The sequence below is a fragment of the Bos mutus genome, chromosome X (assembly GCF_027580195.1).
Source record: "Bos mutus isolate GX-2022 chromosome X, NWIPB_WYAK_1.1, whole genome shotgun sequence".
In the NCBI taxonomy this organism is placed as follows: domain Eukaryota; kingdom Metazoa; phylum Chordata; class Mammalia; order Artiodactyla; family Bovidae; genus Bos; species Bos mutus.
In genome coordinates this window covers 642,663-648,504 of record NC_091646.1, presented here as the reverse complement: position 1 = coordinate 648,504, position 5,842 = coordinate 642,663, and positions in this window count along the sequence as shown.

Genomic DNA, 5,842 nt, shown 5'->3' with positions numbered 1-5,842 from the left:
TTGAATATGAATTATCTGCCCTCACCTATTGTTCTTGGTCACAGAGGAGACAGAAATAAACACTCTCTCAGAAGACCCAAAAGAAACTCTCAATGCCCAGAGAATAGAAGTGGGTAAAGAGGAGAGTTTATACCAGGGCAGTAATATGAATATGGGATCTCTGTGAATCAAGGCTCTAGTGCTTGAGTGTCTGCTTTTTGTGTTGTAGGAATAGTAACATTAGACTGTGTCCTCCGCATTCCATTTGTAAAATCTCTTGCCCACAGATCCCCTTGGTCTCCAAGTAATCATTTGTATGCCTGATATATTTGCTTATAAAATTCAAAATTGATGACTTACCTACAATTTATCTCTCTTACTTATGGTCAGGCTGAGCTTAATGACCACATGCTGACCTCTTAGAAGTGTTTATACTAAGCAAACACCAAATGCCCAGGGCTGAACAGTTAGAGCCACCTGACTAGAGCTTTGCCCCAAGTGGCTATGCTTAAAATGGACATGAGTGGTCCAACATTCTCAAGGAAGAAAGGCAATAGTGTGGGGATTGTTCAAAGTGTAATCCCAGACATTCTGTAGAATCAAAATCTATAGGTTGGAGCCCAGGAACCTCTGTGTTATTAAGCTCCCTGGGGTGATTTTGAAGCTCAACAACATTTGAGAATCACTAGCTTTTTTGCAAATTCAACCCCACAACTAGATCTCAAGTAATCAATCAAAAAAGTATTCCACTGCCCAGACCAGATCCTTTCAGTAAGCCTCTGTTTTCTTTCTCTAAAATAGAGGTACTAATAGTACCTATCTCTTACAGGCTATGAAGGAAATTAAAAGATGTATATGTACAAAGCTTCACACAATGCCTAGCACATGGCAAACCATTCAGTAAATGTTAGTAATTATAATAAGAAAAAGTCCAAGCTTGTTATGGAAGCCCTTCCAATCCTTGTGTCTCTGTATTTCCTCATCTCCAACCACTCCCCCTGCCCCACCTGACAATGTATACTCAAGACAAACAAAACCAACTGGAGTTCCTCATACACTATTTGGGCTTCCCAGGTGGCACTAGTGATAAAGAACCCGCCTGCCAATGCAGGAGACTTAAGAGACACAGTTTCAGTCCTTGGGTTGGGAAGATTCCCTGGAGGAGGGCACAGCGAACCACTCCAGTATTCTTGCCTGGAGAATACCATGGACAGAGGAGCCTGTTGAGCTACAGTCCACGGGGTCGCAAAGAGTTGGACACGACTGAAGCGACTCAGCAGGTATGCATGCATGCAGACATTATGCTGCCTTGTATCTCCATTCCATTGCTTATACTCTTTCATTGGCCTGGAAAGCCACAGAACACAGCTCCTTGACTTAAAAAGCTTATGCCTGATTCTTCAAGGCCTAAACCATTGGCTTCTTGGGGAATCTTTTATTGAACTCCTAGGACTCAGTTAGGAGTCTCTCCTCTTTGCTCTCTTAGTACCCTGAACTCTACCTGTTTATATGTTTGTTTACCTGTCTTCCCCACTGGAGAGCAACTTCTTTGAAGTGATGGACAGTGGAATTTTGTGGTTGTTTCTCTAGTTATTGGTGATCATTTTAAAACATCAAAAAAAGGACAAAAAATAATACAATGATCATCTATTTTTTATAACATCCACAAGTAACCATTGTTGATGTTTGGGCTCTTTTGCTTCTAATATTTTTCTATTTATTACCTTTAAAAATATTGGGTTGGCCAAAATGATCATTCAGGTTTTTCCATAACATGTTACAGAAAACCCCAAAGAAAATTTTGACCAATACAATAATTTATGAAAACATAGTCTACTTTTCATAAAAAAAAAAAATTATAGATCAAGCCAAATGTTCTCTTGACCTCCACTCCCAGTGCTGTTCACTTCCTGCCTTTCCAAAGGTAACCAAATATTAACATGAGTGTGATATGCATTCCCCCAGTCTTTTTATACATTTACAGATGTATCTATAGCCATATAAAATATATAATATTGGCTTGCACATCATATTTCAAATGTCATGTGACTGTGTGCATCATTCTATTATTTCCTTCTTTCATTCCAAAATGGTTTTGAAATATATTCATCTTGATGCATATATCTGGTTAATTCCTTTTAATTTCTGTATAATAACCCACTATATAGATGTACCTCATTTTATTTAACCATTCCCCTGTTGATGAATATTAGATTGCCTCCAAGATTTTACTAGTAGAAAAAGTCACAACAAATATGCTTTATTACATATCCCTTGGTGTGCATGTTTGTTACTTTAAAAAGAGACCTAGGGGATTTCCTTGGTGGTCCAGTGGATAAAACTCCATGCTACCAGTGCAAGGGACCTGGATTCAATCCCTCATCTGGGACTAGATCCCACATGAATGCCACAACAAAGATCCTGTGAGCCACAAGTAAGACCCAACACAGCCAAAATGAATTAATATTAAAAAAAGAGAAAGACCTAATGATTTCCCTGTTGTCTAGTAGTTAAGACTTTGCCTTCCAATGCAGGGGGTGCAGGTTTGATTCCTGGCCAGGAAGCTAAGATCCCACATGACTCATGGCCAAAAAAAAAAAAAAATTAAAAAAAAAGCCAGAAACAACACTGTAACAAATTCAATAAAGACTTTAAAAACAGTCTACATAAAAAAATTCTAAAAAGAGGGAGAGAGACCTAGTAGAACTGCTGGATTGTAGGGTGTGGGAATTTTTAGCTGTACCAATGTTTATGCCCAAAAGTTCTGTTCAAGAGTTCTCACTTCCCTACATCCTTACCAACACTTGCTGTGGTCAACCTTTTACATTTTGTCAATATTATCAAAGAAAAAGGATGTCTTATTGCTGTTTTTGACCATCTTATTTATCTCTATATCCCTGGCTACTGGCAAGTCCTTGGCACATGTTAATGGCTTGGTAAATATTTCTGATAATGTCATTTATAGGTCTTGGCTGTGGTTGCTAATACTTCAGAACACAACTAGGTGACTCCTTTCAGCAAGAACCTGAGAGAGAGATCCCAGTTTCCTCACCTCTAGGCAAACCAGTGATAAAAAGGTAAAGGGAAAACTGGAGGTGGCATAATTTCCTTTAGAGATTTATCATTCCCTAAGATGGCATGCAGTGAACGATTCTTGACTTCTAGGTCAATAATCTTTTATAATCAGTCAGGTTGGGGTCTAGCTCCTTCCACCTGAGAGCTAAGGACACATCTCAGAAGATGACAGAAGTGAGAAACAATGTATCTGCTCCTCAGTGGCTCTGTTCCACCAGTGAGGAAGTCAGGTATGGAAGGAATGGTTTAGCTTTCCAATGGCCTCCCTGGAGGTACATGTTATAAATATTATGCGCTCATGAAAATACACTTCCTTTTATTCCTGGGCATACATCTAGACTATGTTTACCATAAGGACTTATACAGTCCATGGAATTCTCCAGGCCAGAATACTGGAATGGGTAGCCTTTCTCTTCTCCATGGGATCTTCCCAACCCAGGGATTGAACCCAGGTATCCCTCATTATAAGCGGATTCTTTACCAGGTAAGCCACAAAGGAAGCCCATATCTTCTATAGGTAGTTGTATTCTTATGATTGACTTTTGCCCAATGGAATGTGAATCAAAGTAATATATAATATATCCATTCCTGACCCATTAAGAAACCTCTTATCTATGAAAAACCTCATGGATAAGAAACCTCATATCCTCCATGTTGTTTTCTCCTTACAGCTCTCTGGAGTGACAATAAGCCCTAGGGTACCCTTGGGAATGCCATACTGAAGATGGCAGTTCCATCTTATGAAAGAAATCTGGGTCCCTGGATTCATTACCCAGAAAAGTGATACCATGAGTAAGAATTAAAATTTATGTTTTTAAGTCACTGGGATTTCAGGGTTTATCTGTTACAGCAGCTAACATTCATTCCAACCAATATAATACTATACCTAAAATATTTGGCAAACCTTTTCAAGACAACAATAATCCAGCATTTACCATGTCTAAATGGGGACAGTTCAATTCTTTGGAACAATAAGTAGAACTGGCAATATTATCTGTTGGGATAATTGTCAGCTAGTCTTCCCTGATAGCTCAGATGTTAAAGAATCCACCTGCAATGCAGGAGACCATGGTTTGTTTCCTGGGTTGGGAAGATCTGCTGAAGAAGGGATAGGCTACCCACTCCAGTATTCTTAGGCTTCCCTTGTGGCTCATCTGGTAAAGAATCCACCTGCAATGTGGAAGACCTGGGTTTGATCCCTGTGTTGGGAAGATCCCCTGGAAAAGGGAAAGGCTACCCACTCCAGTACTCTGGCCTGGAGAATTCCATGGACTGTATAGTTCATGGAGTGGCAAAGACTCAGACACAACTGAGCAACTTTCATTTCACTTCACAGTCTCACAAGATGGAAAAAACAACAGCAAAGCATAAACAACATATCTACCAAAGCAAATGCTATGTAACGACCATTGAAAGCAATTTCCCAAAAGATCCCAGGGCTGAAGTAAACATTGTTGTTGTAAGAAAAAAACAACTTACTAATCAGCTCTAGTGCCTAATCAAGTTACAAAATGGAAAAGGAAGACATTACTAGTGAGTCTCCATGACAACTGTTAGGCAAGAATTTAGTTTGATGATGTCTGAAATGAACAGTGCTCAAAGAGCGCTGCCACTGCAGTTCTCAGCAGCAGGTTGCAGGCTGCTGAAGTACCTAGAGGCCGCAACACTGCAGCTTCCACTCCGAAGGTTGAAAACACACAGGACATGGGCAGATGCAGAAAAAACAGCCAGGAATGGGCGGCAGGGAGGAAAGAATGAAGACGTGGGAAATCTTGTGTGTACAGTTCTAGACTGTCTGATTTAGGATTCAAACTCCCATATTTGCATTAAGATTTTGCTCAGTTTCTAGTGACATGGTTTTAATTCTGGTGGTTCCTTACCTATAAAAGCTTTCTTGACAAGGCAGGATCAGTCTGATTCATCTCTGCATAGGGATGCTCTGAGTACAGTATAGACACAGAATGGGCTTTAAAATAATGGGGATTAAATGAATGACAAGGACAAAATATTAAGCAAAATTCTGAAAAAGGTACTTTTCTAGGAGACCCACAAGGTAGAAGGGAGGGGTTTCTCTTTTTTCAAACTATGTTCTATCTGTAATAACTCAATAGAACATACATTTTCTTTTCTTTCTTCCTTCCTTTCTTCCTTTCTTTATTTGTGCCATGCAGCATGTAGGATCTTAGTTCCCTGACCAAGGATCAAAACCTCCACCCCTGGCATTGGAAGTGCGAATTCTAAACCACTGGACTTCCAGGGAAGGTCCAAGGGAGGAGTGTCTACACACCATTTGAGTCTTTGTAACAATAAAGTCTTTGATACAATAAGTAAACATTTATTTTGTAGCCCCTCTGTGCCAGTCACTGCCATAGCAAAGGAATACACAGTCCTAGCCTCAAGGCAGTGAAGCAGCGATGCAAGTCAGTTGGCTCCTAGAATACCATGTGATCAGTACTTCCATAGCTGCAAGACAGGGCAGGGAGCTGTGGGTACTGTGGAATGCCAACTTGCCAAATCAGAGAGGGTGTTTTAGAAGAGACTCACTGAATACCCACCCTAGTCTTATGCTGGATGCTGGAGATGGTGAAGGACAGGAAAGGCTGGCGTGCTGCAGTCCATGGGGTCGCAAAGAGTCAGACACAACTAAGTGACTAAACAACAACAAATTATATCCTACAGGGCTTCCCAGGTGGCACTAGTGGTAAAGGAGTCACATGCCAATACAGGAGACATAAGAAACATGGGTTCAACCCTTGGTTCAGGAAGATCCCCTGGAGGAGGGCATGGC